General features: G+C 36.2%; 1 protein-coding gene across 14 annotated transcripts in view; it reads left to right on the top strand.

Annotated features, from left to right (window-relative positions):
* Positions 1-19,716, top strand: part of VTI1A (vesicle transport through interaction with t-SNAREs 1A) — a 356,845-nt gene that overhangs the window by 17,485 nt on the left and 319,644 nt on the right. The gene's annotated exons all lie outside the window — the stretch shown is intronic.

Below are 19,716 nucleotides of genomic sequence, written 5' to 3'. Positions count from 1 at the left end.
TGACATGCATGATCTCTAGGAGCTGGTGTAAGAGATAGGCCCGGCTTTTGTTGTTTATGGCTCGGAGTGTGGGGGTGGGGGCTAAAAATTCTTGAAGAGCTAGCTAATGATGGAATATGAAGTATGTTGGATTCATGACTCACAGATCCAAAGCATGTTGTCCTCTGAGTTTAAATAGTATCTGTTGATACTTAACAATTATTAGAATTTTGAAACTCAATTTTGGGCCTTTCTTAGTTGGCAGCCTTTCTGATGCAGATGGACTTCAGGAGCCCATGAATGTCCTGAAATTATATAGGTATTTTTGGATGTCCATTTCTATGTGCACTTTTTTCCTGGGCTAGACACTATGGACTCTATTACAGTCTTTAAAGGATACCTTACACTCCTCCCACCAAAAGGACAAAAGGGATTCAATTAATAGTTTATACAAGTGGTCCTTTATACCAGTTGCCCCATGAGAATATTTAGCTTTTTCTTCCTATGTGTCTTTCAACTCTACCTACTTCATAGCAAATCTAAGTATATAAATTTAAACATATAATGTTGAAATTGTTAGTAATTAGCAAATAGTAGGTGTATAAAAGAGAGAGCTGAGCAATTCCACTTCTGAGTGTATATCCCAAAGAATTGAAAGCAGAGTTTTTATATTTGCACACCCATGTTCATAGCAGCATGACTCACGATACCAAAAGATGGAGGCAACGCAAGTGTCCAGCAACAGATGAATGAATAAACAAAATGTGATACATGCATATGATGGGGTATTACTCAGCCTTAAAAATGGTGGAAATTCTAACATATGTTATGACATGGCATAACATGATATGCTTGAGAACATTACACTAAGTGAAATAAGCCAGTCACAAAAGACAAATAGTATATGATTCCATTTATGTTATGTACATTGAGTAGTCAAATTTAAGAGACAGAAAATAGAATGGCAGGTGCAAGAGACTGGAGAGAGGGAGAAATAGGCAGTTGTTTAATGAGTATAAAGTTTCAGTTTTGCACGACGAAAGGTTCTGGAGATTTGTTGCTCAACATGTGAATATATTTAACACTATTAAACTGTACACTTAAAAATGGTTCAGATGGCAAATTTTATATTATGTATATTTTACTACTTGAAAAAAAAAGAAGATACAGGTGAAGAAAGATCTGAGCTTTACCTGTAAGTCATGGAGGAGTCATGTCTTGGTGTGTGAATCAATTTCATTTCTGACCCTGGGGTCCAAATTTGTAAAGAAATTCAAGAATTTATAAGATGTTTCTGCCTCTCTTCCTGCCTTAGGTGTTTCACTTACAGAGGCTGAGCCTCTAGGCTATGGTGCTACCAGACCTAGTAGAAATCCCCCTAGGATCTGGAGATAGGGTGATTTGTAGTTATGCATGTTTATTTTATATTTAGATGGATATTTTCCTATGAAGTTGAGATAGGCTCTATCTGCGACTCTGATGCAATTGCCTTTTAAATTGTGTTTCTATTAATTAAAAAATAAAAAATTGGAATCCACAATGGGCCTAAATTCAGAAGTGAAATGTGGGATGCCTGGGTGGCTCAGCGATTGAGCATCTGCCTTTGGCTCAGGGCATGATCCTGGGGTCCTGGGATCGAGTCCCGCATCAGGCTCCCTGCAGGGAGCCTGCTTCTCCCTCTACCTATGTCTCTGCCTCTCTCTTTCTGTCTCTCATGAATAAATTTGAAAAAAAAAATGTTGGAAAAGAAAAAAAGAAATATAATTGCCTAGCTCCTGTGCTCTGTGCTAGATAAAACCTTCTCTAACTGCTTTGTGAAAGGTGGGTTCTCTTAGCAAGAATATTAGATATAGCGAGAAAATTAAATTGATTTGAGAACTTGACAACTCAAATTTATACTTAGACAATTATAATAAAAATTAATGTTTCAATTTATTTTAAAAAATTTATTTATTTATTCATGAGAGACACATGGAGAGAGAGAGGCAGAGACACAGGCAGAAGGAAAAGCAGGTTCCATGCAGGAAACCCGATGTGGGACTCGATCCCAGGTCTCCAGGATCACGCCTTGGGCCGAAGGCAGGCGCTCAACCACTGAGCCACTCAGGGATCCCCTAATGTTTCAATTTAAATGATGAAAGTAAAGTATTTATGAGGGTCGTTTAAGTTTGCTAACCTCATCTTTGTGAAATGCCTTTATTAAAGATTTATTTCTTGGTTTTTAAAATCACTAACTCTATTAGTTTGTAGGGGCTGCCATAATAAAGTACCACAGACCAGATGGTTTAAACAACAGAAATTTATTTTCTCACAGTTCTAGAGGCTGAGAGTCTAGGATCAAGAAATCAGCAGGGTTGGTTTCTTCTGAGGCCTTTCGCTTTGGCTTGGAGATGCCCATCTTCTCCTTGGGTCTTCACATGGTCTTCTCTCTGCTTGTGTCTTTGTTTTGATTTCTTCTTGTTTTTTCTTTTTTAATCTTTTAGATTTCATTATTTTATTTTATTTTATTTATTTTATGTTTTAATAATAAATTTATTTTTTATTGGTGTTCAATTTGCCAACATACGGAATAACACCCAGTGCTCATCCCATCAAGTGCCCCCTAAGTGCCCGTCACCGATTCACCCCCACCCCTTGCCCTCCTCCCCTTCCACCACCCCTAGTTCATTTCCCAGAGATGCAGATGCAATGAAACGCCGGGACACCTGCACCCCAATGTTTATAGCAGCAATGTCCACAATAGCCAAACTGTGGAAGGAGCCTCGATGTCCATCGAAAGATTTCTTCTTCTTGTAAGGAGACCGGTCACATTGGATTAGAGCCCAATGACCTAATGACCTTGTTGTAACTCAGTTAACTCTCCTCCAAATGCATTCACTTTCTGAGGTGCAAGAGTTAGTCCTTCAACATATGAATTGAGGTAGACACAATTCAGCTCATAACACTGAATGTAGTTTTAATCTTCCTATTTTTTTTTCAGAAATTAAATCCCTTCTATTGCTTATAAGTCAATTAGCTCAATCTTCAGTTTTTTTTTTGTCTCCTAAGGAGTATAATCTGGCTAGAGTCCTTTAGATATTTGAATATTGTATGCTTGGGTAAGTATTTTTTAGGCATATTTTCTGTTCTAAAGGAAAATGGAACCAGTGACTATGATCTGAACATTTATTCTCCAGGCTATCATTAAAAATTCATGTGTTTATGTGTATAATTGTTAGCACAACTTTCTTCTCCTGTGTCAGAAAGCATGCTTTACCACTATCAGCCCCCACCTTCCATGGTATAGTGACTTAGAGTTTTAAGATTTCATTTATTTGAGAGAGTGAATGAGAGGAGAGAGAGAGAGAGAGAATGAGCAGGGGGAGGGGCAGTGGGGGAGGGAGAGGCAGACTTCCCTGCTGAGCAGGGAGCCTGACGCAGGGCTCTATGCCAGGACCCTGGGATCCTGACCTGAGCCAAAGGCAGATGCTTAATGACTGAGCCATTCAGGCGCCCTGTGACTTACGGTTTATAAAGTGCTCTAACATACACCACTTCATTTCATTGTATGAAGAGTAGACAGAGTCAATGTGGATGACTCTCCCCATTTTACACATGATAGAACCAAGAGGTGCCAGTTGATTCTGGATGCCATTCAGCACATCCTCATTCTCAAACCTGGCTGTGTGTGAGACACTGCCCTCAGTGCTTGGAAAAAGCTGTAATTAAGATAAAGTTCTTGTTCTCATGGGATTTAAATCCTAGTGGGGAAGACAAAAAACAAATAAACAAATACATATATATCATAATTTCAGGTAGTGATGAGTGCTCTAAATGACTGTAAAGTAAGTAAATGGGTAAGAGTGGCTAGCACAGTGGTTGTGGCTGTTTTTGCTAGGATGTTCTCTGTGGCGTGAGTGAAAAAGGAAAAGGTTTACAGAGGGAGGCAGGAGAAAGATCTACAAGGGCATCATGGGCATGATGAAGACCTTGGCTTTTACTCTGTTTGGTTGAGAAGCCATTGGGGGCCTTTGAGAAGTGGGTGGTCTCTAAAAGCTTCCCTCACTTTCCTGTACCCCATCGCCTGAGATATTTGAACAGAATATAGAAAATACTTACATAATTCGTTTTTGATTTGTATTTCCTTTTTATATTTCTTTTGTTTTTTAAGGGAATGAAGAATATCTTCTTAAAGATATTTGATCATTTTCTAATGGTGATACACCTAGAAACATTGAACCCCAAGAAATATAGCACAGATGGTCCTTCATGTCCATTTGCAACATTTATTGCAAATGAAGCAGATGTGCTGTTCCCTTTGTAACACTGAGACTTTGGGGGATTTTTGCACCAATGAGGAAGAGCAGAGGACGGCTGGATACTTCTTTCTTTGTCTACTTGTTTTCTTTTCTTGGTCCCTCCTCCTCCTCTGCCTGTTCCTCAGACAACTGGATTCTTTTTTTTTTTTTTTTTTTTTTTTGACACTGAATACGTTTTTATTGGAGACAACTGGATTCTTCAGGCTTCTCCACTTACTCCCACTATCTTATTCTGTGTGGCAGCATCCACTCCTGTGGCTTCAATGACCACTTCTATACCAACCTGCATTTCTAACCCAGACCTCTATAGCTCTAGATTCATAGTTCTTACTACTTACTTTACTCCAGAGTCCCTTAAACACAAACACTTAAATTTGACAAATTCTAGTCACTTCCAAGTTATATTTAATTTCTTCCTCTCCATCACTTTGCACATCCAGTTGATCACTGAGAATCAGCAATCCTGCAACTTAACTATCTCTCACTTTCATCTCCATTACTGGAAGCTTTCATATTTTTCCATCTCAATGTTTGTAGTAGCCTTTCCTCCTCCTAATTCTTCTCCTGTGCTAAACCACCCTCTGCACCAGTGTCGAATTATCTTTCTAACACACTGATCTGAATATGTCACATTGTTCCACAATGTCCTATAGAGTGCTCATTGCCAGCTGAATTATATCCAGGTCAGCTTGTAGGCTTTCTGTTCTGTTCCATTGCTTCTTCACATATCTAGGAATTTTATTATCATATGCTTGGTACTGTGAATCATACATTGTTAAAAGCCTAGATTTTGTTGGTTTCCTTTAGAGCAGTGCATTTTCAACCTTTTCTTCATTATCTCCTCCTAAGGAACCTTTTTGGACTTTTTTTTTCATTTGCCCCTTCCTGAATATAAATAATAGTGAAAGGGAATATAAGGGAAGGGAGAAGAAATGTGTGGGAAATATCAGAAAGGGAGACAGAACATAAAGACTCCTAACTCTGGGAAACGAACTAGGGGTGGTGGAAGGGGAGGAGGGCGGGGGGTGGGGGTGACTGGGTGGCGGGCACTGAGGGGGGCACTTGACAGGATGAGCACTGGGTGTTATTCTGTATGTTGGTAAATTGAACACCAATAAAAAATAAATTTATTTTTAAAAAATTGCCCCTTCCTCCTCCCACCCTCATGAAATTTTAACACTACAGATATACTGTAGATCTGTACATACTATGACCCTTTGGAGAGCCCTGTGTCTTTCTGATATCTAAAAAGCTACATCCTCCCAAGAATCAATTTTTGCCTTTGTGGTATGATGTCACCTCTGATGAAAATGCATGTTTTAGAGAATTTTTTTTCTTTTTTGTTTTTTTAAGTAAGCTTTATGCCTAGCATGGGGCTTGAACTCACAACCCTGAGATCAGTGGTTACATGTTCTCCTGACTGAGCTAGCCAGGCACTCCTTTGAGAATGTTGAGCTTTATTTGGGCAGGCAGGTAACTTACTATCAATTTAGATTGATCCTCTCAAGGCCTATTGTTAAGATGTTTTCGGACATGTCTAGAGTAGACCTACTTTTGAGGTATGGTTCTTCTTGGTTTCCACTTGAGTGACTGGAGCATTCAATGACCTCTCTACCTTATGTTTGGTCAGAATTCTGTCTCTCTGTTTGGCTGCCCTCCAGAAGCTCCATGCCATCCATAGCTTCCCAATACCTGTTCTCTGTGGGATCTTGCCCTCTGCATATGCAAATTCATTTTCAACCATATATTCATTTTCACCTTTTTATAGATTTCTGGAGCCCCTTTTCTGTGTAGCTCCTTTCTCTATATTAACCTACTAAATTCTCTCCATCTCAATCCCAAATTCCAGTGTCTGCCTCTTAGGCCCAGTGACATGCTATGCTCTATTTGGGCTCTACCTCCCCATGCTGTAGTCTGAAAGGTACCTATAGGCTGAGAACCACAGCAATTGTAAGGCTCATTTCAAGTGTTTCTCTTCCCCCAAAGGATTATAATTCTACACTGCCTATTGTAGTTTTTGAAAACAATCATTACACACATTTTGTCCATTTTTATAGTCGTTTAGAGTGGGAGGATTAGTCTTGTACCAATTGCTCTGTCATGACTGGCATAAAAATTCAGTGTATTTTTAGTGTTTATTAGTATTTAGCAAATAATGCATCTGAAAATAAATAATAGTCTCCTGTTTATAATGACTCATATCATAGGTTTCACTTTGTAACTGAGAAAATAACTACTTAAAGGAATTTAAAATTCTGGTTATAATTTGTATTCATAATTGTGAGAAGTTAAGGGAAGACAATTGTCATCATTGTGTTCCTTTTTATATTGTTGATATTCCTGATGATTCTGCTCATTCGCCTGTCTCCATTATCCTGAACATTTAGCCTCTTGTAGCCTCCTGGTGTTCATTTTTGGCTTCTAGGGTCTCAGTGGAAGCTAGGAATGTTAGGTCCTGAGAAATTAGAATCTAGGCATCTTATTTTTAGATGAGGAAATGCAAGACGACGAGGAAGACCAAATGACTTACCTTAAAGTCACACTGTTATTTTAGTTTTAAAGATTTTATTTATTTATTCATGAGAGATACACACAGAGAGAAAGAGAAAGAGGCAGAGGCAGAGGGAGAAGCAGGCTTCATGCAAGGAGCCCAATGTGGGACTCGATCCCAGGTTTCCAGGATCACACCCTGAAGGCAGGCGCTAAACCTCTGAGCCACCGGGCTGCCCAAGTCATACTGTTATTAGAACCAGGGCCAGAATCACATCGTCTAAACACACTTTCTTATGTTTTCTCCATGATCCTTTGCAATCCCCCATCTCCAATTTCACATTTCCATAAGAAATCAATTTAACACCCTCTTCATGTATTTGAAAACACTTTTAAAATTAGAATTCATATTTTTACATTGATCTGGTAATTTCTTTCCTCAGTATTCATGTAAGGTTAGCTAGAGCAGAGTCATGTCAGGATATTCTAGGAAAACAAACCAACCCAAAGGGAGGAATACTAGTAGAGGGTTTTTCAAGTTTAAGATTATTGTTTGTTTCTTAAGAAAATAAAATTAAACAAAAAACGCCTACAAAAGAGTCCTCACACTTTATAAAATGTTTGACCAAGTCTCATAAGTAGAAAAAGAAGGAACAAGTACATGATGTACCAGGATAAGGTTCCAAACGTTACGTGAGGACATGGGCGTTGAACGCCTTTTCCATCTGCTATTCTACTGTGGTGCTAGCGCCATCTTGTGGTTTATTTGTGTAGTTGCATAATCTTTTTTCTTGTAACAAAGCTGAACTTCCTTTAAGACGGATGCACACACACAGCATTTGGGGTGGAGGAACTGATTGTAATGAATGTTAGAAGTAGAGCTTTTTAGCCCCCGTCTCAAGTTCACTTCTATCCCAGGTCATTGGCGACCGAATGCTGTCCTTTTCCTGTTTGGCAGACTATGTGATGTGATTGTTAGACCAGCTCCTAGTGCAAAGCTGTCTACATCAGAGAATGGCACTTCTATTGACAGTCTCAGCAGTGAGGCTGAATGGTCCTAGAAACCCAACTACCTGCAGACTATCGGAGTTGGTCCCTTAGGTCAGGGTTCAAAGGATGTTGTGGAACAGCTTGAAGCTTTTACTGCTACTACCTGCACTCTCTCTTTTAACAGGTGAATGGACAACTTGAGTGTCTGAGTTTATGAGTGAAGCCAGTAGCCGTATTCTATTTTTTTTTTTAAGTCTAAGACAGACTAAAGAAGTGCAAATGAGAAAGCTGAACTCTTTTAAATTTTGATTTTTGTTGAAAGGTCAAGAACTTGATGCTTCTGTTTACATTTTATCTTTTCTGTTCTTATGACTCCCTGGGATATTTTACTTCTATTCTGTGGAAGCTGTAGAAAACCATGAAATCATGTTTTAGAGATTTAGATAGTGTCAGTGGTAATATGTTGTAATTATAGCATCAACATATCCTTCTTGCAGGAACATAAGTGCATTCTAGAAGGAAATTAGACAGCCAAAGTGGATAGAACCATTCCAGAAAAGAAATTTACTTCTACTATATGCAATTAATAAATATGATTTATTTAAAACAATTTTTTAATTAGATTTGTTGTTTGATTCTCTGTAAAAATAATACCTGCTCATTCAAAAATATTCTGAAAATAAAGACAAGTAGAAAGAAGAAAAAAAAAATCACTTATCCTTATTCCCCAAAAGATCCACATTTTACATTTTGATTTGTTTTTTTTAGTCCTCCTCCCTTCCCATCTCCCTTGCATAATTTATTGTTTTATTTTACATAATAATGATGTTTCTCAACCCATGCTTTTTCCACCTTATTTTTTTTCCACTTTTTTTTAACACAAAATTCTAACATTGGTATTTTTCAACTCTATAAATTCAGAATCATTTTAGTGGGTGCATAATATTTCAGTCAGTGATACTAGTTCATCTTTTGTTGAATTATAATATATTTCCATTTATTCCCTCTATAACTTGTGCCATGATGAACATATTAGAACAGGATTATTTTATCAGGGTCATTTCTCAGAGGGCAAATTACCAAGTCAAAGGGTTTCAACAATATTATGGCTTTTATTTTTTAATAAATATTCCTTGGAATTATTTTAGGGATATTTTTAAATAAATATCCATTGGAATTACATTTTTATTGGGACTCCTTAGATCATTTTTGTTGTACTTTCTCCATATCTTCTTTGTGTTAGAATGTGATAAGAAATAAAATCATAGGCCAACTAGGCCTAACAACTTAAAATACATTGCTTATTTAATCCACAATTACATGAGAAAGATACTGTTACCTGCCATTATGGAGATTTTACAACTCGAAAATTAGATACAACTGAGATCTTGTTTTAAGTTACTTTTCTATGGAAGATATATTAATATTGGTAAGGCAAGCAGATATTCATGGCTCTCCATATCTGGTCTAAAACCAAACCCATTTTACCTTTTCAGTATTTCTTAATCACAAGATTTTAGTTATTTTGATATGACTTGGTCCTTAAGGGAGAAAGTAATACTGCATTTATGTGCACATATGTGATTTTCCTTGTTTGTAGTTATTTCCTAAGACCATTGTTCCTAAGGCCCTGCTGGGTAAAACTGTAAAAAAAAAAAAAAAAAAAAAAAAATCATCAGGCAAATAGCCTTCTTTGTTTGTAGGATTCTCATTCCAGGCATTGACCCTGGTAAATCTTCTGCTCATGAAGCCTCCAATAATTCCAGAGGCTGACACAGGAAATGGACCCACCAGATTGGGAAGAAACAAAAGTCTATTTTTGGCTGTAGTGATGCCAGAAGGGGCTGATCTGAACATATATGTCACTCTGGTCTCTTAATCTAAATGCTGTAAAAGGTTCATGTTCTTGACCCTTCTCCACACCATATATACTTGAATGGAACAGTAGTGTGCATTAAATATCTTATCATTGGTCTTATGTACTGAATTTGAAGTTGGTCAAAATAGATTTTCTCAACTTCGGAAGCTCTGGACACTTTCTTCCAGTGTGCCTTTTTTTATTTTTATTTTTTTTTATTTTTTATTTTTTTTTATGATGACTGTTTTGGGCTTGAGATCATTGTCTTTAGCTCCTGTAGAGCTGGATGACCTGCAAAAATAACTTCCACATCCACTATAGTGATTCACCAAGTTGAAGTGTGTACTGGTACAAATACGTGTGTGTGTGTGTGTGCACTCACACATTCTCTGTGTGTAGGTTATTTAATTGGTGTCAGATCTCTGATTGGACTTTGCAATTTTGTTGGAATGTTTTTTCTTACCTAAACTTATGGATTTTTTTAAATCATTGAAATTAAAGTTATAGTGCCATTTTATGGCAGAAGGAGCAAATTTTTGTCATGACATAAGGCATTTCTAGCAGTTTGAGTTTTCTAAGCAGATGAAATGTATATTTTACAATGCTAAACTGCTTTAAAACAAAAAGAATATTGGTTTTAATGTAGTTGTCTCTGCTTATAATCCTTTTTAAATGACTTCACAAATTATTATCAGCTTTTCTGTTGTGTGCTTGTTTTGCCATGCCTCTTTGATCTTACCTAAGAGATACAGAGGAAAGGTAAAAAAAAAAAACAGGTAAGATTTTTGAAAGATTAATTACAAACCCGTGGCAAATTTGGCTTCGTTGTTAGTCACTAGATGGCACTGTTTATTTGCAGAGTGCCTTTTTTTTTTTTTTTTTTTTTTAAGGGAACTGGTGGTAACTGAAATTACTGCCTCATGAATAAAATATTTCTGATGGGATTTGCATTTCTATATTGGCTGAAGACACTGTTGAATGTTTTATTAACCAGCCCAGTGCAACTGTCAGCCTATTAAAGAGATCCAATGGTCCCTGTTTAGATAAATAAACTAAATAAATCCAATTCGTCAAATTGTGTTCCTGGCTGTTTATTTTCCATTCTTTTGATGTACAGTTTATTTTAAGTTAAAGCCACATTGGTTTAAAAATTAATGGGAAAATGTTATTTGGTGTTTGGAACATGAAGAAGCTAATTGCCATCGTCAAAAAGCCAGCTCTGTTTTAATGTTAAATTGTTTGCCTATAAATAGTAAACTTTTTACTGGTTGCTTATAAACTGCCCCATGGTCAAAAAGAGTCTGATATTCTGTAAATATACGGTCAGAGGCTGTGTTATCAAGAGTTGTGGAACCTGTTTAATTCTCTGGAAAAAGCACTAAGTAGTTTAAAAGACAAGTCTTTTACTTGGTTTTGCCTCTGAGTCATTCTCATTTTTCATGTATGGTATGCTTTTCTTGGAAAGAAAAGTAGGTAATTGATTTTTAAATGAAATGCTTTTTTATCAAAGTACTTGCCAGTCACTCTGCTGGTAAATGGCACACATGGAAGTGGTACAGTGATGCTCTGGTAGTGGTGGTGCTGGAGTACCCTAAAGCTTCCACGTCATGGCTCCCCACAGGACTATTACCCACATGTTCATCACTCTCTTAAAGTTTATGTTCTAGGGAATCTTGAAATTCACAATTGCATTATGTAACACCACTGCCTGAACTAGAAGTTTCCTACCTAAGCCCTAGGGTTACAAAAATACTCAAATCAAGTGTGTCACTTTTGTGCTTTGCTACATTGAAGTAAATTAGCAACTGGGAATGACATATGGTGGTTCGTTCTGACTTTTACTTACTTCTTTCTCCGTGAATCTTCAGTTGCTCTTTATGCCATTCTTATTGTCTTTTATCTAGTTCTACACCTGTGAGATTTAGAACAAAACTTAAAACAGATTAGGCATTTAGCATATTGCTTTTAGGTGCATTGAGCTGCTGGTGATGAAGATGAGCCAGAAGTGATCTCTAGGGTAAAAGGTTTTAAACTGTGTAATAGTAGTTGAAGAGCTTTGCCATGTCAACTACCGTAAGCTTTCCTGTACAAGTTAAAATGGGGCTACAAGAGATTTCAACCAAAGATGTTTTTTTCCTCTTGATTCCAAGTCCTTGAAAGCCTACCAGGAAATGGGCAATGCGTAGAGATGGTCTCATTTTTTCGCTTAGATTGTTTTGTTTAACTTTGTATGTTTTAGTTTCCCAAAATGGAAGAATCATATTTAAGAATAAAAACAAATAACAAATCTGGAGTCAAATTGTTCTTTTTGGCTTTTCTTTTAGTAAGTTCATAAGACAATGGATTAAAAGCTTTTCTAGAAATCTCTCTGAAATGCTTAAGTGTGGTCAAATTGGGGAACATCAAGAGATGGAACTCCATCCTCAGTGCATTTTATTAATTCTTGAGGCTTCTCATGTCTGCAAATTCACAAAAGCTGCTCCAGGTCAATCTCCATCACAGAAGATTCTAAGGAAATGTCCAAATTTTCTCATTCTCCATTTGGTTCTGTTCATTGTGGTTTAAAACAAATTATCTCTGTCCGGGACTTAGAAATCTACTATGAAAATGGAGATTTCGGGGTACCTGTGTGGCACAGTTGGCTGAGCATCTGACTCTTGGTTTTGGGTCAGGTCATTATCTCAGGGATTGAGACCTGCATTGGGCTCTGAGCTCAGCACGGAGTCCCTTGAGACTCTTTCTCCCTCTCCCTCTGCCGTTTACCTCTACACTAAAATAAAAAATAATTTAAAAAAAAAGGAGAAAAAAGAAGAAGGAGATTTCTATTATTGGTTATGAAGAATGTGACCTGTAATTGCATTCTTAAAACGGAGTGAGTATCAGAGTTTATGGTTTGGAAAGTTACATTGCATAGCATTGGCCTTGGTGTGAAATGTCTGATTATATAAATGAAATGAGTTTCTGAAAAATGTATTCTGTACTTTAAAATAAGAGAACCCTTTGCTAATCTCTTCTAAATTTTTTACCTGATGCTCTGACTTTTGTAATGGAGCATTGCATCTTTGCATATTAAATGACTGACATTTTTTGTCTCATTGTTTTCTTATTTTGATCTTTTTATATAAACCTAGTCTCCAAATAAATTTCAACCAAAGTAAGACTAAGGTTGTGTTATTTATACGTGCTTTTTAAAGTGAAGCTTAGAAAGCTTATATGTGCTTTTTAAAGTGAAGCTTAGGAGAAAACTATCTCCACAGTTAGAATCTTATAGATTATATTCTATCTCATTTCAGTGAAGCTTAAATTTTTCTTTTTCTCCATTTTTTAAAGAACATGATTCAGTGCTATTCATTTCAAATGCTGTCTGATCCAAGGCCCCTATTTGACGGCTCTATTTACACTTCAAAAAAATCATGTATATATTGTTAGACATTTGTTAGAAATGGTCCATCCCATATTTTTCTAATATTGTGTGCTAGCTAAATTTGGTCACGGACTACTTCGTCAGAAGAGGAAGTGTGAAATTGTGAGAACAGCCCAGGAACTGGAGGCTTGAGACCTCAGACGTGGCATATTCATCCTATGCAGCAGTTTAATACTGCAAATTTAGATCATCATATCAGTTCTGCCTACCTAATCGGTAAACATGAATGTAAAATAAAATAAGAACTGAGATAGACTTTGAGAACAGCGCTGATTTTTAGTCAGTGACTTTGCTGTGCATAAGTAGTAATCCTATAATTAAAGAGTTTAGAGGTAAGGTATGGTAAAGCCAGAAGATTCCTTGAGTATTCTAAACATGTAAACCTTCTTTCTCAGTGCTTCAGTGGACTAACTGCCATCTAGACAAAGGACAGAGACTTGAAATCTTCCATCTTATTCTCAGATACGACCTTCTAAGTTTCATTGCTTTTATATTCTAGTGCATTTTGTTTTGTAAAAAAGAAAATCTTAGAAATTAGTCTATACAGGCAGTTTCTCTTTGACTGTGTAGTAGGAGATTGAGAATTAAAGGTAGAAGAATTATGGTAGTACATATAATTTTATATTACTTTATTATATGTATCATATTACTAATTAGAGTTATGGTTATGCTGAGTTTTTCATCTAGAGTTAAAAATACATGTTAAGTTATTTACTTTGGATTTCCTTCTCATTCATTCCCTAATTTCTGATAACTGATTTATTTCCCAGAAACTATCAGAAATCACTTTTTTTGCATTGTTACGTCACTGGTGTAACCTATATATCAGCACTGAGGAGGAGAAGGGGGAAGATTCTATAGTATCTGTTAAATTTTGTCATTAAGAGCAACAAAGAATTGACTTTAGCATGCCTAAAGACAACCAAATAGCTTTATAATTTAAAAGTTCCAAAAGTTGTCATATACTGAGAATTTGGTTTAGAATACACCCAAATATATAAGGCAGGATAGTACACAACTAGGAAGTATATGGTGGGAGCTAAAATTATTTAAATCAAATTCTCACTAGTAAAGCAAATAATACTAGAATTAATTTCAAACTAAAGAACAAATGAGGGGGCGCTTGGCTGGCTCAGTCAGAAGAGCATGTAACTCTTGATCTTGGGGTTGTGAATTCGAGCCCCATTTTGGGCATAGAGATGACTTAAATAAATATTGAAACTAAATAAAGAACAAATGAGGAAGCTGAGGAAGAGAACTTTCAAGCTATTGTTTTTTCTGTCCTCTTCATTAAAGTTAGTTTGAATTTTGGTAGCTTTGAACAATCTGTTGTTTTGGTATAGATTACTATAAACAATTTACATTACTTAATATTTATTATGTGTCAAGCATTGAGGAAGTGGTCAAAAGATGAGTAAGACATATTTTTCAAGAAGTTCACAGTCTTTATAATAATGTGGTAAGTGAAATTGGAGAGGCTCTGAAGGGATCATGTGTGAAAGGGTGTGCTTTCAGGGAGGGAAGTCCAACCTGTGTGTTTGTTTGGAAATGAAGGTGCCACAAGCAGATCACACCCAAACTGAGACTTGAAGGATGAGAAGGAATGTGAGAGAAGCAGGATTGATTCAGTTTGGAAGTACCAGGTACTTCCAATGTAAGTACTGTGAAACGTTTAAACTCTTCTTTCATGAGAGTTGCAGTGCCATTTTTTTTTTTTTTGCAGTGCCATTTTAACTTGCTTTCATTTTTTCCCCAAAATCTTCAGTGCTTTTACTTTACATACATTTTTTTTAAGTTGGCAAATTCAGCATCTAACAGTAATAGTTACCCACATTTCTTTTGTATTAATTAAGAAATTGCTTAAAAATTAATTTCCTTTTGGTTTAAAGTTACGTGCTATGATAGCTTTTATTTGGGGAAAACAGAGAAACCATAGCATGAAGCCATAACCAGAGCATAGCATAGCATAATTTTTCTCCCTAGGTGGCAAAATTTGCATTTTAAATTTTCACTTGAGCTTAGAGCAAAACAAAACCCTTGGCCCTTAATTTTATACTACTAAGTCGACTGTTCCTTTGACCTCTTAAGCCAGTGCCAATAGAACATCTTTATGTGAATATTTTGTCTATAAATATTCACTTTTAACTGCTTTGGAAATAGGCATATTAAGACCCCTTTTAAGAACGAAATAGTTATAAAGGGTGTGTGTGTGTGTGTGTGTGTGTGTGTGTTGTTTTTAGATTTAGCAGGAAAAACTATATATTTTTTTCCTTCCCTTGTGAAGTCTTGCAAGACTGATTGTAACTTAATTTTGTACAAGAATTGTCAAGAAATTGCTAGTAATCTCTAATCAGAAAAAGAAGTACGGATGTGATGGATAAATAGGATTCTGTTATGGCCAACATCTTCATTGATCTTAACAGAATTGCTCTTTGCCTCCCCTGTGTCTGTATTTTCTCTTGGCAGTAAGCCGAGTGAATTTGGAACAGAAAGAAAGAGAAAATCTACTTGGTTCCAAATGATGATAGCTGTGCATTGGTGTGGGGAAAATAACTTACAACTTGATAGTAGAATTACTAGAGGATTTCTCTTGTTTAGGGGGAAAATTGAAGTTCCTTTTGTGGCCAGGTTGAAAAATTTCTAATTTTATATAACCCATAGCTTATGATATCAGCTTAAATCTTATGATCATCATGTCAAATGGTATTTAGAGTTTTTGATTATGAAATAGCTTTTAAACTATTTTTGAACCTTAGTCAAAAAAGACTCAGATTAGAAAAAAATACTCTGGTGTCTTAAATTATTATCTTAAAATCTATTCTATTTCTTAAAATAATTTTTATTTTATCAGGTTTTTTTTTTTTAAACATAGGGAATTGATTGATGAATCTTGGTTTATGGGTGTATTGTTTTGCTATAGGCTCCACAGTCAGATTATCATCATGAAAGTATATAATTTCAAAATGTTTATATCATACGATTCACAAATTTATGTCTTTTTAGCTGATTATTACCCCCTCGGGTAGATTCTAAGGAAATAATCTTTCCATGTGTCTTGAAAATACAGATTTGGGCCAAGATTTTTGTCAGGGCATTTTGTAGGGGAGAGGGCCTTCTGTCTTCCTAGTCTTCGGAGATTGTCAAAGTAGCAAAACCATGCTTTCCAATTCAGATGGCCATAGATGGCACTGTAGCTCACACTGATACTTAAAAATATATCATATTGTGGAATTTTTCTGATAGAAGTCTCCAAGACCAAATTCATTTACAATAGCCCCTTTGTATGAAGAGTTCACTTTTCACTCCAAAGAGGAATGATTTTAAATCCAGCAAAATTAGAAACACTATGTTTTTAAAAATTAGTAAATCGATTATGAGCAACTATATTTCTTGAGCCCTTGGTAATGTTTTTCAAAATGAAGGCTTTTCCAATACTACCTCGGTGAAATTTTTTTTTCTGTAGGTGTAGCATCTAGAGAGTGCAAATTAAAATACATACATGGTTCTATCTCCTTCCTATCTCACAGAAAGCGTCATTGAAACCTTGCCACTGAATCAAGCATTTTGTCTCTTGAGTTCTGCCATGAGTAAGGCTAAACAACTGTTACTGGGAAGTGACAAGAGGCATAGACAGCAGGGAAAAGAAAAAGAGAGAAGGGAAAGAAGGAGTCGAGGAAAATAAAAGTGTAAGAGAAAGGTGGGAAAGGCCCAGGTATGTACAAGAAGGGCAAGGATGCCGGCAGCAACTGCCTCGGGTGCCCATTTGCTGGGACTCATGCAATGATCTGCTTGTTCCTGCTATATCCTGATATGCTGAATATCTTTTTGGAATCCAGGTAGTACTAAGAAAGATCTCAAAGTACAAACTCACATTGTCATTAAGTTCAGATTTGCCTGAAGAATTTTCCAGTCCTCCAGTTAAAAAAGAGAGAGAGAGAGAGAGAGAGATTCATCAAGATTCAGAAATTTCTTTTTAACTAATTATTACTCCCTCAAGGAGATTCTAAGGAAATTATCTTTCCATGTCTCTGGAAATATAGATCTGCATGCAGATCCATCACATGCAAATAGTAGACTCCATATAGCAAGGAATATTAATGCAATTGTATTTTTGTACTCTATGTACCCCAGCTTAGGGATCTGATATGTTTCTTTTCTTTTCTTTTTTTTTTTTTTTTGATATGTTTCTAATTTGATTTTGCTACTTTGCTGAAGTTAGGAGGCTTCTCTTTGGGGGCAGAAAAGATATGATCTCTTTTCTAACAGAACACTAGTGGTAATGGGTAGTCCTTGTCTTTGGTCTAGAACAGAAATCCTCAACCTCAGTACTATCGAAATCTGGGGCTGGGTAATTTTTTGTTGGGGTGAGGGAAAGCTGCCCTCTGCCTTGTACGATGTCTGTCAACATCTCTGGCCTTTACCTACCAAATGCCTGTAGACCACCGCCACCCCACTCTAGTCATGACAATCAAAATGTGTTTCTAGGTATTCCACATATCCCCTCTGAGGCAAAATTACTGCTTATTGAAAACTCCTCAGTCTAGAAGGATCACTGATGAGGACTGGAGAGGGATAGAGAAGAATAATTGATGACTTGTAACAAGCTAGACATCATGTTATGTATCATTTAATCTGCCCAGCCAGTTTATAATCCAGACATACAAGGTTATGAAAAGCTAGGACACTTTTCCAAGGTTTCATAATTTGGATCCAGGACTTGAAATCAAATCTATCTGATTCTAAAGCTACTAAATCATACCACTTTGTGACATTTATCTTTAAAGAATCACTATAGTCTGCAAGTTCCAATGTATAGAGTTTAAAGAAAATTTGGTTCGCTAACCAGTGTTCATTTATTTCAGACAGGCTGTTAACCAAGAGAAGCAGTATGATGCAATGGAAATTACATTGGATTAAAGGTCTAGAGCTCTGGCTTTGGGTGTCAGCTCTGAAACTAACTAGCTGAGTGCCACTGGGCAAGTCATTGTGTCTCTCTTTCTTTAGCTCAGATATACAGGGGGCAACCTCTGTGCTGCCTAGGGTCCGTGAGCTGTGTTGTTGAACAACTTTGAAAATTGGAATGCTTGGTATTTCAAGACTGGTGAAAGTTTTCAGATTGCTTTAAAACTATTTTATATGCAGTTTGGTATAATAGGTATGCATTGAAACTTTTGGCTCAATTTAATCTATTAGTCTCATATTGATATATTCTGTTTCTACAACCCTTAGCCCTTTATCCACTTCCCTTGTGAGGTCTTTTGTAATCATCTTTCCTATCATGATAGATTTTCTTCACTTCCCGTTTGCCTTGGTATATATGTTTATAACCTGTACCAACCTACACACTGTTTCCATGTCAGTGCTGAAATGATTTATTGATTTTTACTTACTTTTTATTACTCCAACTAAATTGTAAGATCTTTAAGAGAGGAGTCTGGGTCTTGTACTTTTCATGTTTTCTCAAGTATTCAAAAAAAATGTAGTACATAGTAGGTGTTCCATAAGTGTCTATTGAATTCAATTTAAGAATTCACAGTTTTAAACACCATAGTAAGTGACAAGAACACAAAACACAAGTCTTCTAACCAAACAGTTACATCTAGTATGAATTGTTCTCTGAGCACAATTTCTGTCTAGTGAAGTAAAATAATAACACCATGTGTTACAGTGTGTGTTTCCTGTGTTCTGACTCCTTTTAAATTTCTCATACCTGGGAATTAAGATGCTTCAAGAATGAAGTTTCTGAAATGCTCCATTGCATACATCTCAGGAATGGCCATGTGTAGGAAAATATGACATATTCATTGGCAGAGAAGAGCTGATAAATACAATTTGATGTAGTATTTCAGCAAACATTTCAATAACTTTTTGACATTTTCCTGTAGTCCATATTTACCTTATCAATAGTTATAGTGACATATGATTGCCAACTTTTTATATTAAGACCAAACTAATAAATTAAACATGTTGTGTTTATATCTGATGAAAGCTGATGTTCTGGAAGGGTGTTAAAATATACTGACAGGTCCTGTTCATAAGCTCCTTTGGTATAAATATGCAGATGACATCTTTAGATATTGTTTGTACACATGTCGATAGACAGGAAGCGTTGACAACATAACAAATGCAAATGTCAACCTCACAATTTAACCTTTCAGTGTAGAAAAAGATGTTAGTTTTAAGTTACATGCATCTTTTAACTTTTTTCAAAGTTTTTATTATTTTTTAGCCTGTTTCCACTCCTGTTTCATGTTCCGCCGAAAGCAGACACTGCCGTAAGATTTACTCTTGAGGGCTTTTCTCTGTAGTGCTCCTACTGAAACAATGCAACTGCAAGATGTATTTATTTTTCTAATTCTTTATGTTACTGTCCATGTTTATTTCCTATCTCTTGAATCTTTTCTATTTTTTTTTCTCTTGAATCTTTTCATAGCATCCTTCTATCCACCTATACAAAGTATTTTGGGTTAGTAAGAGAGTCTGAGAAAAGCGTTATGAATCCCCCTTCTACCCCACAGATACTTTAAATTAAAGCATTTCTTATTAACACTTGGCCACTTATGTCTGCTAAGATCTAACAGTTGAGAGTGTCGTGTAGCACTTAACTTGACTTATAGAGGCTCATATGGGACAGCACTGGAGTGTGCTGGAAAGAGCACTGGATATTTGAGTCAGGA

Source organism: Canis lupus, chromosome 29 (genome assembly GCF_048164855.1).
Source record: "Canis lupus baileyi chromosome 29, mCanLup2.hap1, whole genome shotgun sequence".
In the NCBI taxonomy this organism is placed as follows: Eukaryota; Metazoa; Chordata; class Mammalia; order Carnivora; family Canidae; genus Canis; species Canis lupus.
This window is presented reverse-complemented; position numbering and strand designations above follow the sequence as displayed.